The 20,092-nt window shown below is 35.5% G+C and overlaps 2 protein-coding genes across 2 annotated transcripts in view; both read left to right on the forward strand.

Annotated features, from left to right (window-relative positions):
- LOC129791558 (trifunctional purine biosynthetic protein adenosine-3) overlaps window positions 1–20,092 on the forward strand; it is a 1,078,967-nt gene that overhangs the window by 508,646 nt on the left and 550,229 nt on the right. The window lies entirely within an intron of this gene.
- The window catches only part of LOC129791559 (potassium/sodium hyperpolarization-activated cyclic nucleotide-gated channel 3), a 1,048,222-nt gene that overhangs the window by 367,542 nt on the left and 660,588 nt on the right, over window positions 1–20,092 (forward strand). The gene's annotated exons all lie outside the window — the stretch shown is intronic.

Raw genomic sequence — 20,092 nt, forward strand, 5'->3', positions numbered from 1 at the left:
ATCATAAATCCCCAAATTTAGGCAAAAATAGAACATGCATTTTACAGTACCTGATCAAAATATTTATTCCAGTCAAATAATTATCTTTTTACATATTACAAAAAAATGAAACAAAAATATTCTAATAACAAGCTAAAAAAATTGGAAAGTTTAGATTTTTTACATTTAAAAAGTAAAAAAAATATTTCTAACTTAATTTACATTGAAAATGTCAAATATTAATTTAAAAAAAATGTCATACGTTAGAAAAGAAACCCTGTGAGTTAGCAATATCCAATGAAATTGCATTGCTAGAATTAATTAGCCAACCAAAGATCCTCTTTGAACTCTTTGATACTTAGATTGTTTTTATTCATTTACATTTCATTTTTGATTTGAAATAAATTTTAATTAATTTTCTTGACGATTTCAAAACTTAAGGGTAGATTCTGATATAAATCTTTTCTTTTATTTTCTTATGTGTCAGTTATAAGATTTTTTGCATTCTGGAAAAATTTTTAAAGGATTTTGACATTTTATTTCTGTCTTTCATCGTGTTTTTGAAGGAAAATTACTTTTCCAGGGTTCTTTGAAGATCTTTCTGATATTTTTTCACTAAAAACATTCTTTTTCTTTTATAGATGAACAATAAAACGATTCAAATACATCATCTGTCAAAATCTTGCAACAACTTTTAAGTCCCTAGAAAAGAAAAGAAAAGATTTTTATCAGAATCTATCCCATTTATTCTAAAGGTATAAAATGGCTCTTAAGGATTCTTTGGTTTCTAAAAGGAATTTATATGAAAAATTAACAAAGATCAGGATATTACAGTAACAGTTTCATCTGAATAAAGTTCTTTGCACGCAAAAATCCTTAATTTTCACCATCTTCGGATATTTTTTATACTACAATACTGTATCTATGAAAATAAATTCAAAAGAATATTTCATCAAAATTCCAAAATCCTTTATTCCTTGAAAATTTTTCTTTGACCATCTTTCGGCAAAGAAAGCGAAAGGAGTTACAAAAGTCTCTCAGTCTGAAGAAGGGAAAAAGGATCTCTGTGTAGCAGATGCGCGAAATGTTATTTTCTATATAATAAATGAAAGGGATCAAACACAAGCTTGGGAGAATCTTGAAATCCTTTCTTCATCTTGCGTCCTTTCTGCGCATTTTTTTTCCTCTAAAAATTCTTCACAACGCTTGATTGAAGATGTGTTATGGAATAAATTTCTCTGGGCTTACCTGAGAGAGCAATTTTTGCGATGTTTTGTAGGTAAAGGTGGTTGAGAAGGGCCAAACAATACACGAAACATTTTGTCCATGGAATTCCTTCTCACAGCTCCTTGCTTGTGAGGAGTGCAAATGTCCCTTTTGTTGAGGCAAAACAGAGTGTGGTGAGGAAAATTCCTTCCATCCATTCGGCGTTACAGTTACTGCACAAAGACGCAATTGACGGAGATGTTTTTTCTTCTTCTTTCCTTTCTTTCTGTATCTGTGAGGATTTCTTTTTTTTTCGGGGGTCCTTTCTTGTGTTGAAATGTTGAATGGGTTGATGTTGCACGTGCATTTCTTCTCTTTCGCGAATCATCCCTCCTGTGGCTTTTTTTTTTACAAACTTCAGCAAGGGGCATTTCTTTTGGGCTTCTTGAGGAGAGTGGCTGGTATGGCATCGATTGAAATTGTTTTACTGGCTGCTGTTTGAGCTCACAGGGTCGCGACGACGAGGCATTTTGGAATCCATCTACAACACACGTGTTCCTCAAGCCGGATCGCGACAATGCCTCTTGTGTATATATAGCCATAAATAGAGGTAGAGAAGACCCAAAAAGAAGGCAAGAGCGAGAGAGCGTGTGAAGGGAATGAAAGCGCAAATTGTTCTGGAGGAGAGACTGTCTAATTTCATCATCCATCAGCTGCAAATCCACATGGGATTCCTCAGAATTCTTCCCTCCGCGTTGATTTTTTTCCTTTCAATTTTTTATTTAATTCTCTGCCCTTTGGTACTTTCTCAACTCTCTCTCTCTCCATCTCTGCAGGATATCACGTAGAAAGATTCTTTGAGGCATTTTTTATGCTTTTTGTGAGAGATCATGGAAGCAGAACGTACAGTGAGTAGAGTTCTTCTGTTCAATTAACCTTCCACGCTTCAAGAATCTCGTCACACACTAAAGGTAGAAAAATCACATCCGGAATCTCCTGCAATTCCTTCATTTTGATCTTCTCTTAATGTCGCCACAGACCAGAAAATATATTCAATTCATGGTGGTTGTGCCCTATGAGACACGCAGTTTCTTGGTCAAGCACGTGGATGTTCTGCTTCATGATTCTGTGCTAAAACTCAAATTCATTTTCTTTTTTTTTTCACTTTGTGGGAATTCTTTTTTGGAATAAAAAGGAGTTTATTCAAAATTCATAAATTTTTTTTTGAAATAAAACTTAGGTACATAATTGTTAAAAAAAATTCTGTTAATTTAACAGAGATAATTGTTAAATATCTTTCATCAATTTACTTGTGTTAAAACTATGGTCATTTTGACTAATTCAATTGGTGGAAGATGTTTGATTATTTTATTCATTGAAGGGGTGCTTTGACAAAATTTGGTTAGTGATATGTGTTTAACGGATTTATTAAGCGAATGTATATTTCGACTAATTTGAAAGACTATTTTGACTAATTCAAATAGTGTAAATTCTTCACACAATGTGATTGAAATGATTTATTCTGTCACTTTTACTGAAGTATTTTCTGTCTTTTCGATCGGTCAAATCGATTGATTGGATCAGTCAATTTAACAGATGTTTATCAGTCACAACCAAAGTACCTCATTGATTCTCTTCACGGAAAAACATCGGTTCCATTAACAAGATTTCATTCTTTTGTTTTTCTATTTGGTTTGAGTATTTCAAATCTTTGATCAAATAACTTCAATCCTTTTTGACTGTTTAAATCGGCTCTTTATCCTTTTTATTGAATATTTTTCTCAATTTTGCTCAAAGCATCAGTTAAAATAACAGAAATATTTAGCTAAAATGTCTTTTCGCTGATTATTACTGTTATTTTAATTTTCTATTAAGTATTTCATGTTTTTATGCACAAAAAAAGCTTTTCCAAATGAACTCAAACCACCATAACTCTTCACAAAAATTTCCCAACCTCTTGAGTGGCCAATTTTCATATGTTGTACTCAAGTCTTTTCTTCTTCAGTGTGTCCTCCCTTCAAGGAAAAACCTCCCAATCAGAGACAGATGGCATGAAAAAAAAATGAAGAAATATTCCCCATTGAATGCACCATCATCCTCTAAATTCGCGGTGCAAATGGAAATACATTGTTGTGCCCACCTCCTCATCCCCCTATTCTTGCAATTTGGAAAGCATCTCTACACACGGGGGGAGAGTTTCATGTGTGATACTTAAGCACGTGTTCCATTGATTTGAACCTCTTTTGCGCGGTGTTACGTTCTAATTGGTAAAGCCCCGAAGTTCCGTGTGTGTGGTGTGCATGAGTTTGCTCTTGTTCCCCATTTAATTGGACTTGTGTGCCTGTGATGCATTTTATTGTCCATTTTGGCGTCTTCGCGCTCTCACTCTGTGCGGTGGACGCGCAAAGAGCCCGAGGAAGACCACACAGGATCACAAATTGTTTATTAATATACATAGGTAGAGAGCATGGGTGATCTCGTGGGATGGTTAGGGGATTTACATTTTGTATAGTATGATAGAAGAGTTGCAAGAGGAGAGGTGGGAGAGAAGGTAAAAGACCAACAGCGTTGGGATCAAAAGTCACGTCCCATTGAAGGAAATTGCGTTTTGAAAAAGAAAAAAAAGAAGTGTAGGATTCTGTTGTATTTTATTGTTTTTCTGTTAAGTTAAATAAGGAGAGAATGAAAAGGAAAACGATGGTATTAATTAAATGTCGTTCTAGGAATTATTGCGCTGCGATGAGACGTTGGCGCTAAACAATTGATTCGGATGCACCTGAAGAGCATTACCAATTTTGGGATGGAGGACAAAAGCCACAAATGCGCGCGAGAAGTCTCTACTTGGCATTCCCATCAGGTAAGTCTTGTTGGTAATTTTCTTTTCTTCACCTTTTTTTTTCACAAAGTCTTTCCTTGTGCAAAGTCTCGCCCATTTTTCAAAAGGAGAGTCTCGTCACGTTTCCACACCATCCCAAATAAGAGACAAAATCCGCTTTTGGGTGGAGGAAATTAGACGACAGGCGCCAAATGAATTGGCGCGACAAATTCCCTAACAACCGACTTTCTCCCGTCTTCCCCAATCCCCTCAGAAAGTCTCCATGTTCTTGGGAGTCTCTTGAGTGAAAATAAATTGCAAGAATAGCTTTTACAGACAGAGGCCCTTGAAATCCTCCAATTCAAAGTAAAAGTACGAAAATTCATCAAGAAAATGTTAATTTAATAATAATATTTGCAAATTTTCCACCCACTCCCTTTCTTTTGGGATGAACAAATGGCAATAAAAATCAATTTCTAGAATGAAGAAAAAATTTTTAAACATAAAGTATATAGCACAAAAAAGCCCACGCAGCCACAAGTGAGCAAAACAACCCTCCAAAAAGGGGTTGGAAGGGATCAAAAAATCGTATATGGGTAGAGGGCAAATCACTCAAATGGGATGTGCAAGAATTTAATTATAAAACATACCACATGCCATGGATGTTGCGAACAAATTGCACTTTTGCTCATAATTTCATTACAATTCCATTTTCGCCGAGACAAACTTGTCATAGAAATTTTCTCATAAATTCTCTACATAATTTTGCACAATCATGGAAAAAGTTTGTCAAAGTTGGCATGAAACGGGGGGAAGAAGAGTCACCCCTATGAGGAAGATGTTTCTCCATAAGGGGTTTGGAGGGTGGCTTCCGGTGTGAGAGAGGCAGTTGCTAGGGGCAACACAAAAACGGGCGAGGCATCCCTCAAACGGGAGCCATTGTGGGCAAAATGGCGAACTTATTGATCCACTCATGCGCCTGGCGCGCATTGGGAGCTCCACAGAGTACTTTGGGGGATGGTTTACTCATCCCCTGCTTAATTGCCAGATAGGAGTCTTTGTGCTGAGCGACGGTGGGTGATATTTTATTAAAAGTTGGGCATGTGAAATGCATTAATTTAGGACATATACTCTCAATATGAGGAACATGCAAAGCAATCGACTTAATGAACACGTGGATGATGGCACGTGCCATCGATAGGGAGTTTGCCAAAGGGGGAGGTTCTGGGTGCAATTTAGGCGATTCTTGTCTGATCAGCCGATCTTTTCTAAATAAACCACCCCCTCTGCACGAGATACACGCACTTTGGGTGAACTAAATTGCATACAAGAATTGAAATTGTTAAAGGAGTTTTTTTTGGCTTTATTGACAAATTTTTTCTATGAAAGTTTGTTAGATTTTAGGCAATTTAGAGAATATAACAAAATGAAGAGAATTATAGGTGAAGTTGTGGTAGCGTGGGAGAATTTCAAGGTATAATAAATATTAATATTTTAGAAAATTCTTTTTTGACGATTTTATGATCAATTTTCTTGAGAAAGTGACTTGAGTTCAAAGAATTTTATCAAACTTGTAGATTTTTTGAGTTTCTTGGTATCTAAGAAATTTTAATTATAAGTTATCTCTCGGAAGAAGAAACAACGGATTTGATCAAATTATCAATCTTCTATCCCTTTAACATCTTTAAATTCTTTAATTCAAATTAGTCAATATCATTCTCAATTTTTCTTAATCATGAAAATTCGGAAATTTTGATCAAAACTTTCTGGTAAAAACCGAATTATTATTCTACTCAAAAATATTTGAGTTCTTGATCGAAGTTTCAGCGATTTAAAGATCTTGAGGTCGTCTGAAATAGAAAGAAGCTAGAAAACGTTTGATATCTATAGTACCTATTAAAGATGAGGATGAACGTAATCAATTAAGGAACTAAAGAAGTCTAAACTTACATTTAGAATTTAAAATAAAAGTAAAAAATTACTTCAATATGCGTTTCGTCGTCTTCGACGCATGTTTGATTAATTAGCAACTCCACATTGAACGCGTGTCGGCCACATGCATTAAATAAATTCCATTTTATTTTTACACAAAAACCCCTCACGGTCTCAATGCACACAGCTCTACGTCTTCCCTCTTGCTGCAAATCCTTCCCAAAAAGGTTTTTCTATGTTTATAACTTTTTCATTTTTCCTGTGCATATGCCTCGTGGGAGGATGAATTTTTGGGAAGGAAAACATACCCTCTGCGTTGTATTGAGCTTGAAAAATTTCCCAAAAAGTAACATGAAAAGTGATTTTTGATGGGGGAGGCAATAATAATGAAAATGGGAAAATGCTGTAAATCTCACAACTTTTCCGCATATGGACCATAGGAAAATTGTTAGGAGTGAATTCAATTTTCATTCAGCGCCACTTAAAACTCCCCCTCTGTGCCCCTCTTAATCCTCCTAAGCAAGACAGTATGGATTTTCTTTTTGCCGCCTTTGGTATTTTCTCATTGACGACAGTGCGAGAGAATGATGAAGAAGAGAGTGCTCTTAAAGGCAGAGAGAGAGGAGATTGCAACTCCTTTTGGTTGATGCATCAATGTGCAACATGTGCTGACAATATGCGATCACTTCGCTCCACGGCAGTCGCGCACTTCACTCGAAATAATATCGTTTTCAGTGGAAAAAGAGATCACAAGGCAATTTCGAGGCACTTTGGAAAAATACAAGGGAACGCGCGAGCCAAAGCACACACACTTCATTCTCATTACAATTAATTATAGAATTTCTCCTTCGCCACACAATTAACTGCACATTTTAACATGCATTTTGTTGCAGCATAAGGAGAAGTCGATGGAATTCTTTTTTTTTTCTTTTCCCTTGGCACGCGAGACAAGATGTGTGCAAAATAGATTTATCCACGCGCATCTCCAAAGGGCACAAATTTGCCATCATGATCGATTCTATAAAGAGATTGCCAATCGTCTGATCAGAATATAATTATTATTATAATATAGAAGAAGCGATTAGAATTTTTTCTGGATAAAATTTTCTTATTTATGCAAAATACCTACAATTTTGTATGAATAAAATATATCGTTGAGGTGGTCCATTTGTGATTGACGATGTTTGCCTATGCATTAACAATATTATTAAAAATTTGCATTGAATCCATTATCTCGGCAAATTACATTGCAAAAAAGTAATTAAAAAGAATCTCTTCCCGTTTCTCATTCTCTCTCAAGGTAGTAATTTTCATTTATTTTTTTTTCAAAGTAATTTGCAATGAAAAGAAATCTATAATTATTTTTTTTTAATAAAAAAAAATTGAGAATTGTTGAAAATTTAAATTAAAAAAAGCAAATCCAGACTGAAAAATCAAGGAGGAAAATTAGGCTATCTATCTTTATTTCTTAGTTTAACCCTTTCACGTCCTCCTTGAAACACGAAAAATACTTAAATATTGATTTTCCCTACTTTGTCTGCGTCAGTCAAAAATCTTTCTAAAAGATCTTTCTAAAAATGTCTGTGAGTTTTCTACGAGTTTAGTTCTCTTGGACACAATTTGGTTGATCATGAATTTCATCAGTATTCCCACACGATCAATTTTAAAATTCTGCGGTTGAATCACAGCATTATTGAGGAGTGAACACGATAATTGGCAGTTTTGGATGCAAGAGTGGTGTGACCTCAAACACCAAAGAAGACATCAAAATAACAAAAAAGGAGAGGAAAGAATTGCAGAGGAAGATCGTGTGGTAATTTATTTATTTTTTAATCAAGCTAAAATAACCTTTCTTGCACGATCTGTTGGCTTTTTTTCCGCCACCACTTTGTGTTTTTTTCACCCCTCAATTTACTTCGTTTTGGGGGCTCTTTGTCCATGAACTATAATAAAATACAAATCTGGCACGCTAATCTCCTTGCAATATGAATATAAAGTACATTTTGAGAGTATGTAGCTATATAGAATTTCCATGTTGATATTATGTATGTTATGAAATACTCACAGAGGGGTTGTGTGTGACAAGAAGAGGGCAATGCAGGAGTGTCCAATTAGGAGAATGTACTCGAAAATGGTATTAAAGAGTTAACATTTTTGTCATCTGTTCATATTTCATGCGATGTGCTGCAACAAAAGAAGGGGGAGAATGGGTGATGAATGTGCAAGAAGTAATTTCCCCGAGGATGAGTAAAACACGGAAGTTTCTCTCTCTCTGGAGCTTCACAAGAGCATTAATGCTTTCTCTTGGCTCTTCCACCGACCCTTGACTTATTGATCCGTGCGCGTGAGTTGGCTGCTGTGGTAACAAACTATAATGTTGGGGCTGTAGGAGCCGCATTCTCTACCATTTGCATTACCATATTCGATCCACGTCGTTATAGAGCTTGCTGTCGCGTCAGGACATTGTAGGAGGAGGAGGTTTTACAAATGAATTCACTCAAGGAGTCTTGCATGGATGTCATTCAATAGTCGCGTGACCAGAATTGGCAGGAAGTTGCTTAGGAATTCTCTATATAAATCGTCTATACATAGAGCAGAGACCCCGGGGGAAGGAGGACAAAGAAGCAAAAATTGAGGATAAAGTCGAATTACAAATGATATTCGAGACGCTTTTTCGTGAACACGTGCAGACTTTGGCTTCACTAAGGCTTCCTCTTGTTGTTGTGTTGTGTGTGTGTTGTAGGATGGATAGGGTGGTAAAAGCTCAAATGGGGGAAATTTAGCTCACAGGGAAATTACTCTTCTGTGGCAATGTAGAGCATTTTCAAAGGACTTTGCAGGTGTTTCCTTGTGGCTGAAGGAAATTGTTGCGTAATCTATGCTATCTATCTACATACATTATATACAGTACATATTTACATTTCTATTTAACCAAGAGATATTTTTTGTGTAGAATTTAATTTTTTTTAAATTTTATAAAGGATTATTGCTCCAATTTAAGACTAAATTTTATTTATATCGCAAAGAAAGATTCTTTTAAAGTATTAATAATTTAAAATTTTATTGAATCAAAATGATTGAATAGTTTTTAAATATTTTGTTAAAGGATTTCTTGGTTTCCGAATAGGACCAAATATTTAGCATAAACTCCAAACATCCATAACACTAAACCTATTCATTTGTACACAGAAAGCTTTAAGTTCAAAGAAAGTTCCTGTCCTCCTACATAAATCCGAAAATTAAAATTCCCTTCAAAATTAAATGTTTAAAAAATCTATTTCTTTTTCAAAACCACATAAATTGGGAAGTTTATAAAAACACTCTTGAAAGACGTAAACCGCACATTTTATATGAATGATGCGTGAAAAAATCTGCCGTGAAATGTGAGAAAAAAATGATTTATCTGCAATTATGCGGAGAGTGGTGTTGCTGATGAAAAAATCTCAAATTTTTAGTCCTCTGGGTGCTCATTGATTTATTCAAATGAAAACCCCATTGAGTGTTTGCTCAACAGAGAAGAGCTTCTACACAGAGAAGAGTTTGTGTCATTAGTTAGAGCTCTCACTTTGGGACTTATATGTTTTTTTTTATATTATTTACCACCAAATGCCACGCGATTATTCTGGGATTTTATTCGCGCGCCCATCTGGTCGCCGTATGGCTAGTTAATGAAAAGTGAGTGACTCTAAAAAGGTTTTTCCTCCAACCCGTGTGTTTGCGCGTGAATCATAAAAGCACCACCGCTCTCTAAAGCATCTTTTGGGGGCCAGGGGGGGGGGGGGCTCTCTGGGTGAGCTGATTTGTCGCGGGAGCACATCAAAAAGAATTAAGAAACACTGAAGTTGAAATGTGGGAAGCCCACACCTGAGAGGCTGTGTGAGCGCGGCAAAAGCTCACCGGGAAGATAATTTGCTGCACATGCAAAATGTTGGCAGTAATATACAAAAATTTTCTCTCTGTCCGGCAATGAAATCATTAACACGTCGTTTGGGTGGAAGAATCACGAAAAGGAGTGATACACACCACTTTGCGAGAGGAGAAAATATAATTGTAAATTAAATTGCAAGCTGTTTTCGCGCCAGCCACTCCTCAATGGCTGGTGTGCGGATTACTTTATAGCGATGCAAGTGTTGACGACACCCATTAAAATTTTAATTGAACACGGAATGTTTATAGAGTGAGAAAAATTAGACTGGGAGTGATTTGGAAGGACCAGATGCATTGGAATTTTCTTGAACTAAAAGTTCTTATTTTTCAAATTGAAAAAATTGGAATATCGTCTGTTCTTAAGCCTTCATTTAGTTTTGGCTGTAGATGGCAGCACAACTGAGTAGAGCCCCCTAGTGAGTAGATAATTTTAAATATGCTACGCTTTAAAGATAATGAGATCGACCGTAAATAATTGTTTAAGAAAATAAGGAGACGGATTTTCGATCTTATTTTAGGCTAATTATTTTTTGATTTAACTGCCGTCTTCTTATTTTCCTAAATGCTACGCTTTATTTAACTAAAAATACTGTTTTTATTAATCGAAAGATGGAAATATCGTCTGTCATTTAGTCTTCATTTAGTTTTTGGCTGTAGATGGCAGCACAATCGAGTAGAGCCCCCTAGTGAGAAGATAATTTTAAACGTGCTACGCTCCTTTGACCTCCGGGAAGAAAGAGCAGACAGTGCATTGTGGCAATCACAGCAAAGAACTCTCTAACACTGATTGATGACAATAATTTGAGTTCATCACCCTCCGTACTCTTCCCCCATATTCATGGCAATATACCACTCCACCCACAGCCGCATAAAAGAGGAAATCTAATCAGTGATATCAAGTCACAATCGATGTCTCTTTTGGTTCTATTTCTGGGTGCGCGATATTCCCCCTTATATTCCACCAGATGACAAGGATCAAATGAATGGGCAAACATGTGTGTGAATATTGTTGGGAGGAAAGACGCGTAGAAAAAGAATGAGAAGGTATACACAATTCATTGGAAATTTTATTCCCATCTCCACTGGCTCGCTGGAAATCCCACCCAAAACACCCCACGCACAGCCGGAGCGAGTAAACAGTCCATTTCATTAAAATGGATTATTACATCCGTCGTGGTGGCTTTTAAAGAAATTGACGAACACGTGGCTGAGTGTTTGCCACGCAAGGGAGGACAAGAGGGGCGAATTATCCAGCGAGTGTGTGTGTGGTGGGTGCCGTGCCTTTGGAAACTCTGTTGGGTGTCGCAATATTGGAAGAAAATAAAGGGAACATTGCTGCATTCTGGAAATTCCACAAATCCTTTCATTAAAGTAGCTGAGATTTACTTTTAGGGATTTTTTTTAAATTAAAAAAAAAGGTCCTCTAGAGACTAAAAAGAGCTCAAAGTTGAGGGATGATGAGAATTTGCTTGAAGCTGAATCTTGTGCCTAAAACGGTTAGAAAGATTTGAAAATAATTCTTTTATAGTGAACCAGTAATATTTTATTGCTGAGAATGCAATAATTTAGTTGTCAAGAAAATTTCACAGCCAAATAGCAAGAATTTATTGCTCTTCTCGATATTATTTTCTACTGGACGAAATTTTTGATATTTAAGCAAGAAAAATCAATAAAATATCTCATTGATTTCTTTACTTTGCACGAAAAAAGCTTGATGTGTTCTATTTTCTTCATGATTTTCATTGAATTTAATTTCCTCCCAACCTGTATGCCATGCAATGTCCACGGAAAATTACCTTGTGCAGTAGTAAGATATTTATATGAGTCAAAAATACCAATTGCCCATATAATGTGAAGTATGTACTTCATCGTATGAAATTTAATGTGCAATTTGACCTCTCACGGAACATCGATTACGCCCATTTGACGAGACTTTGACACGTAAATGGGGAGAGACCAACAGTGTATTTTTCTTTGCTTCTTTCTCCGCGTTCTTGTAGCCCCCACGATCACCAATTGATTGGCCAATGAATGATTTATCCGCAAACGTGGATGGAATACATCGTTGGTGCCTTTAGATACTTTGGGGGACTTTTGCAAGATATAAGAGAGTTCACAAGGCAAAAGCAAGAACATTTTGCACGTGGACTTGCAAATTTCCAATCAATCAAAATTCCAAAAGATCCCGCAAATCTTTTGTGTGGAACCTTCGTCGTGACTCATCCGCGGTGCCCCGCTCTTCCGAGTCATTCATCCACCGCGTGCGACATGTTTTATTAGCATCCCGCGAAACAAACAGCAACTGCACAAGCGATATATTTTAATACATCTCAAGTCACTCTGCAAGTGTTGCTCATGGGGCGCGTCGCGACGTTGTACGACAATCATGAGATTTATTTCGGCAAATGGCATCGAAATTAGTCAACATGTCTCACCTTCGTATGAGCACATGAGAAAAATCCTCCCAGCTCCTCATTTTGTGTTCTCTTTGAACGAAAAAATTTTTGTCTTTTCTCATTCGCAAAATTATCAAAATTTGTTTAATAAATTCGCAATATTTTCATCACAAATTGCATGAGATTATTATTCTGAGAAGTCTATTTATCCGTCATCACTTGAAAGATTATTTTCCAAAATTATCAGTGTGGGGAAAAGAGATCTCTTCAAGATGTTTTAAAAGCTCTATTTGCATTTATATATACTTAAATCAAATCTCTTGAATGGAATTATCTATAGGACTGATGAAGAAGGTTATTTGTGTCGAAAAGTCATGAAAAATAAGAAAGAAAATGACTCTATTCATACTCGTTTGATGACTTTCTAAGAGAAAATACACGAAAAAATGTAATTTTCAAAGCATTAAAAAGGATTTATAAATATCCAAACATACAAATTATTTTTTTTTCATAAAGAAACACGAGAAAGAGCATGAGGTAGATATTTATTCAAAAATGCTGAAAATTACGTCATTATTAAGTTTTAGTCTCTTTTATTTTGTGAAACATCAGCGTGAATGTTTCATATTTAAAGAAAAAAAAACAAATTATTACGTCATTTTTCACATTTTTGATCAAACAATGCTGAATTTTTCTAAATGATCCAAGTAGAAAAAATTTAATCAATTTCCTTATTTTTGATTTTCTTTTTCTTATCCTCTCGTTAGGATAACGTTTGACTGCTGTCTTATCCCCAAACGAGGTTATACAAGTGTGAATAAACTCATTTTTTTAATTCCATAAACAATTTTTTTGAGTAATTTGTATTTTTCCCAAATAAATACAAATGTCTTGAACATCTTGGACCCCCAAAAAATCAACTTTTTCCTCTGCATTCAAAAATAATCCCCGAAAAATATTTTCATCTCTTGATTTCTTTTAAGAAGAAAAAGCTATCTTGAGTGAAAAAATTTAAGTTTGAATTTTTGATCCTTCCGAACATTTGTCCACAGCTGTTCGTGCTAATTTCAATCGTTGTCTCCGCTCTCCTCGAAACTTGACGAATTTTCCGGGACTCGAAAGTGGCATATAAGCGCACGAGGAGAGGCCCCTGACAAGATTGATAATGCACATTTGAGGAAAATTCCTCATCCAGACATGCATGAAGCACACCAGAAGCATCGCTCCTTCGCTGATGAGACACCATCATCCGTCTGTAAATCACATGTGATGAATCGGAAAATTGATTTTATCTCCATCCACTAAATGTGGGTGGGAAATCTTCCATCCCATCCTCGACGCGAGGTCAATGGGTAATTGATAAATTCCAATTAACCCCAATATGTGCAAAAAAAAAACGAAGTGTGTGAAGCAATTATTCGTCTCAGCACCTCCTTTTGGGTCGTTTTTAAAATCACATCATAGAGTATGAATGAAATACTTGCGTACGTTCCCCTTCCCGGTGAAAGAAGAAACATATTATGTGGCGTGTGTTTTTGTGAACAAAAATAGCCGAAGAAGTGCGTCGAGACGCTCCTAGTGAGTGCTCTTGCGAAGTGTGTCCCCTCTCGCATCTTTGTGAATGCGGGAAAGTATAAAATAGAGCGCCACCACCTGTCCTTCCCCACAGCTTTCCTTATAAAATATATTTTCCTTCATTTTTTTTTAATTTAAAAGGCAGCAAGTAAAGCACCAGGCGGCTCCACAATGACCTTTGACTTTAGTTTATTTTTGAATTTTCCACAAACGTTTATCATCTAATTTCTACAAAAACTCTGGATGATCTTTCAATTGAATTTTCAGTTTTCAAAAAAAAAAAGTTTAAAAAAGCTCCCAATTCTCTTTCTAAATATTTTCTTCTAAAAGGAATTTGGTGTAAATGCTTTTGCGAAAATGCAACATCCGCAACTCTATTTACAAAACCCATTTCCTTCTCTCACTCTATATGTGTTTTAATTAATAAATACCACAAGTACAAGGACCACTCTCATACGGAGAGAAGATAGATGGTGAAAGTCACAAGAAGAAGGAAAGTTAAGATGGGAATTTTTGGTGTTTGACAAAAACTAAAAGATGCACTTTGCGACAATTTAGCATAGATAAATTTTACCATCTTCAACGTTTTATTAATAGCAATTTAACGTAGCAGCTGCACTTAATTTATGACCATTGAGACTTTAGTCACACAATTGAAATATCCATATAGTTACATCCTGTGCTGTTTTAGAAAATATCTCACTATGTGTAATCACGACACTTTTCTATACACAAATTTGTATTTTTAGGATGTTTTTTTTCCTCTGTCTCTTTTGGGGAACTTTGACAATTTTTTGGTCATTCTCATTTACCTCTTGTCTCTTTTCTTAAAATGTCTTTTTCTCATCTTTTTTTCTTCTTCTGCTTCTTATCATTGAGGACACCCACACGGTGTCGCGTAAGAGGAAAAATTTGTCAGTTGATCGCAACATTTTCCCAAATGTTCAAAAGAAATCACTTTTTTTTTGCTTTTCAAATCTTCAACATTCCTCGAGTCTCCTGTTTCACCCGAGAACGATGGATGGTGGTAAACGCCCCTGTGTGCGAGTTCTTTTTCCACGCATTTTGAAACAAAAATGAACACATTTTGCGATGGATATATTTTAAGGTGTTTTGTGTGCCGGCGCGGGGTGAAAGATGAAGGAAAATGTCGCACTGACGGCACACACGTGTTTCCACATCACTCATTTCGTATGTCGCGTGTTCTTGTGAGAGAGATATTTTTTCCTCACCCAGCCACATTTTCCTTCAACACACATTGGGATCCACTCTCTTAGGCATTCCCCCCCCCCCCCGGCGCCCGTTGACCCTCCAACACCCCGTAAAACCTTCGGTGACACTCATGTGGATGAGGAAAAAAACCACGCACTGTTTGATGTATTTTAGTTTCCGGATAATTTTCAGACATATGTACATATACCCACAAGTTTGGGGAAAAGTGGATGCCCCCCAAAAGAAAATGAGTAAGAAGATGGGAAAAATGTAGACACATGTGGATAATTAATTTTCACGTATATACGGGATAGAAGAAGATATTTCTCTCGTCAGCACTGGGAAATGTCATCTCGCACAGAGATATTCACCAATTCATTCAATTAACACACCGGAATGGAGAATAAATATTATTTTTTTTTCAAAGACGTTTTTGACGATAAAAATATGACGAATATAAATTTTTTTGTAATAATTTTAAATTAAAAAAAAATCCATTCAGTTGTGGAAAAGTTTCCATTTTATTAAATTTTAAGAAAGTTTCAGAGTTCGAAGTTTGTGATTTAGAGATATTTTCTCTAAAAAAATAATTTAAGTGATAACAATAATTTTCCGGGTTTTTCGTGGGTTAAAAGGGGGGTTCTCAGCCAGAAAAACTCACTCAGAGAGAAGGAATTTATTTACAATTAGTTTTTACAAAAACAATAAATAAATTCCTTCTCTCTGTAGCCACTGAAGATGGTCCCGAACGGAGCCGAAAGCTCTGGAAAACGTGAGTTTTTCTGGGTGAAAACCCTCCTTTTAACGGATGAAAATCCCGAAAAATTATTATTGTTCCTACACGTCGGAAAATCACTTCTTTTTTAATCGATAACCCTTTTTATTATTAAGACCTTATAAAATAGTCGATCTATCACAAAAATATATAATTTTTAATACATTTATTGAAATTATTTGTTTCGACTTATAAAACATTGAGGAAAAAATATAAAAAGAATATTTACATGAATTTTACTCAATTTAAGGCAACTTTGGACTTTAGCTCTACCTTTTAGGAAAATAGAGTCGACTGATGATTAACTAATAAATACTGAGCTTGACTTTTTCAACTAATCAAAGAGAACTTGAAGCTTTTCTTCTTAATTCTGTTCTTACATTTCAATAAGATATTTTAATTGAGGAATTTAATTGGGGAATTAAGGAATTTAATTGGGGAAGATTCTCCACCGATATTCTTTTAAATTGGGAGGAGTTTTCTATGCAAAGTTACTTTGAATTCAGCAATAAAAAGTTTTAAAAATTTTATCTCTCCATTTCCACTTTGTTTGCAAAAAGCAAGTACAGTGGTACCTCAGTACAAAGACCACTTGGTTATACTACTCTCGCGCATTGAAAATAATGAGTGTGAAGAGTACATCCGAGTGGTCGTTGTACTGGGGTCCCACTGTAGGTAGGATAATTATCCGGAAGACTTGCGTGGGTTTTAGTTGGAAACAATGAGGTGAAAGATCTCATAAATGGTAATCCGATGTTCCATCATAAAGTCACAATACTACGTACTAAAGGGGAATGATGGAGGAAAATGTTGAAGGGTGGAAAATCCCTCTATCATCCCTTTTCTCATCAGTCAATGTGTACACATTCCGCTTTTTTTTTTCTTCTTTCCATGCAGTGCTAGTGGAAATGGAATTGCCATGGTGTAGTGCACTCAAATAGCATTACATGGATTCACCATATCCAACCCCATGCACGGAAAATCATCCCCTTGTCTCGCGTATATATAACACACCCTCGCAGTGTGAAAGCCTCAGGAACAAGGATAACATCAGGCACCAGGAAAAACTGAGTGAGATGGCACAAATAAAATTCCCGAATGAGGGAAAGCGATGGAAAAAGATCTCCTCGTCTATGAATATATGAGGGCTCGTTAGGAGAGAGACACACCCTCGTCAACAATAATATTTCCACCGCATTGAGAGAAAATGCCACCCTAAGGGGTTCTTTTCTATCATGGTCGAAGGGTGATGGGTGACTCAAGTATTTGCAATGAAATGAATACACGAGGAAAAGCAATAAAATTCATGAACACGTGTTCAAATCGATGGAGAGATTTTCATCATTTTCCCCCCATCCACGCAGTGCTTTTCCGGCCTTTGCAATTTTCCGACGTAAAGTCACGAAGTATTGAGAGAGTGGGAAATGACCGAAATTGCGAGGAAAATTCCTCATATAATTGAGAAATTTTTGTTTACCCCATTTTGAAAATTTAATTTTGTTCTTTATGTTTCAGAATATCTGTTAAGGATTTGTGCTGATTTTACGTGATGGAATAAAGTCAACAGCCTGCCTGAGTCCTGCGAAAAACCTTAAAATTGACGACTTTGAGGGTAAAAAGCTTTTCATTTTAACCTGCATTTCCCTCAAATATTGTAAAAGAAAATCTGCATCGTGTCGTTATTAAAACTTTCCATTTTAAGCCTTTTAATGCATGCAAATGACCTAAATAGGGGCTATTTGTTCAAATATCTTCAACAGGAAGAACTTATCTCTCTCTCTTTACATTTTATTAATATTTAATCAACAATGTATACAAGCATTAGAATGAAGATATTAACTTTTCCCACAACCTTCTTTACAAAGAAGAAAATCACCTTCTTATACCCATCCACCACACGTACTCCTTACATTGTATAACAGTGTTCTTATCAAAGAAAAACCACGTAATATTTTCTCGTAAAAAAATAAGTCACAAATGTAATCTGCAAAGGTGGAAATCAAGCGGCGAGTGTTGGGAAAAAAATCATCAAACCTATCCTAAATTACACACAGGTGTGTGCTCTTATTTCCGTTCATTTGCACTTGCGAGTTTGACACTAATAATGTCGCTATCGTTGACCAACTTTTATGTCTTCCACACAACAATCTTAATCTCTCTCCCACTTGGCTTTCGTCGTCTTGGCTGATGAAATTGTAGGAGTAGATTTTTCTAATGGGACATAAATTCTTATCAAAACACTGCAAAAAATCAGATGTCAATCTATGATTAAATTTAATGGCATAATTATTTAACTATCGATCACAATTTTTCTTTTTTTTTTTGGTCACCACGAGGGGTGTATCCCGGGGTACGTGAGAAAAAAAAATAAATTCAATAAGAGTGAAAACAACCTAAAAATGTTTGCGGGAAATCCCAATGTCGGCAGCAAAATCGTGTTTGGTGCTATTAAAATTTTTGTATGTTGGTAAAATGAGCGTCTCTCGCGTGACGTGATTTATTTCGTCACACGCCGACACTGGAAGACACACAAAATAGACGATAAAAAAAATGAAGAAATAAAAGACATGAAATAATGTGATTGGAAACCGGAACTCCATAGTCCATAGGTAATGAGACAGAGTGTGTGAGAGATAAAACCGAAAAAATGCTTAAGGTGCAGCTAAACACCTGCTTTTGCACTGCAGTGCAAGACTTGCAGTGGTGGACATTATATGGTGTAGACACATGCAGGAAAAAAGAGCAAAACTTACATAAATTTCTCTCTAAAGTCAAGGAATAAAGTGTGTGATAAATGCACCATACGATCATGCTAAAGACGCCCACACAGTGTCCATTTGACCCCAGCATTCCTCGAGGAATTGGTCTCAAGTCCAATTTTATAATCTTTTGCATTCATTCTCTTTCTCTCCCCCCATAAATGCCCAAAAGAACGCGCCACATTTTCATTCTCTCTCACAGCATAGCACAATGTACCTACATACATATTATAGGAAGTATCTGTGCAGACATGCGAAATATCACGGTGAGAACATAAATCGATTAATCTCTGTCCACCAGGAGGAAAGAACAAGACTAATACATTTTTTTTATCCTCAAAATGAAGGCAAAAGATCACTTCAAGTACGCGCTAATTGCTTAATTGATTTTCTTCCCCCTTATCAAGGTGTGTGTGTGTCGCTATAATCTTTTGATTGACAAAAATGACCATACGGTTGAGAATTTGTGTTTTGCGGTGGTGACGTGAGATTATACGACATACAGTTTTTTCTTCCAACAATAAATCGCCGCGTACACCTGCACATAAGAGTGTGATATTTATAACCTTTCCTCGATGATTTGGGTGAATTTATAGCTCAAGATTCACCATAAAATGCAAAAAAGAGTGAAGAAAATATCCAAATCCTCAATTAACAGCATTCCAGCGATTTTGCAAGATGGAATTTTATAAAAAAATTTTAATTTAAAATTAGGCTACTATAAATCTAGATAAAAGCTCTCGCGGTGGTTTGTCTAAAAGCATTTTCGTTTGAATCTACGTCAGTAACGTCTTTTATATTAATAAAGCTTTTTTTTGCTAATAAGAAGTAATAAAAAAAATGTTGTAGAGAATTTTAGTGGTTTGAGTTTCTTTCTAGAAGTTTATATAAATTATGCCTCAAAAAGGAGTTTATGCAATAATGTTGGTATAATGATGATCTTCTTCATAAAACAGGATTAACGTAATCTTATAGAGGATTAAAATAGACGATTGAAAAATCAGAAATTTCCAAACAGAATTACCATTTTATATTGGAATTATCTGTTAAAAATTTCAAGAAATCAGCTTAAAAATGTAAACTATTGCCTCATAAATTGTTTTCTTTTATCTTTTTAAATGCACGAAACATTTGTACTGATGTTTCATCATATTTCTGTAACGTGAAACATTATTTTTCCCAAAATTTAAATTAATTTAATTCTTTTTCTAAATTGGAAATTCACTAAATTTTCTTAATACATGTCAAAGAAATCATTTTGACTGAGAAATGTTCTCCGAAAGAATCCGTAAGTTTCGCGATGGTAAGATTGAATGCCTCAATCTTTCTTTGTTTCATGTGGTCGTTAAAGGGTTAAGTCATTGAAGAAACATCTGCGAAATGTTTCCGTACGTTTAAAAATTTTAAAAATCACAGTAAATTTAATTTTTTTTTTTTAAATATTCTGAATTGATTAACAATTATTACCCAATAATTTATCGCAATAACTATTAATTTTTATGTTAAGGGATTACAA

Source organism: Lutzomyia longipalpis, chromosome 3 (assembly GCF_024334085.1).
Source record: "Lutzomyia longipalpis isolate SR_M1_2022 chromosome 3, ASM2433408v1".
In the NCBI taxonomy this organism is placed as follows: Eukaryota; Metazoa; Arthropoda; class Insecta; order Diptera; family Psychodidae; genus Lutzomyia; species Lutzomyia longipalpis.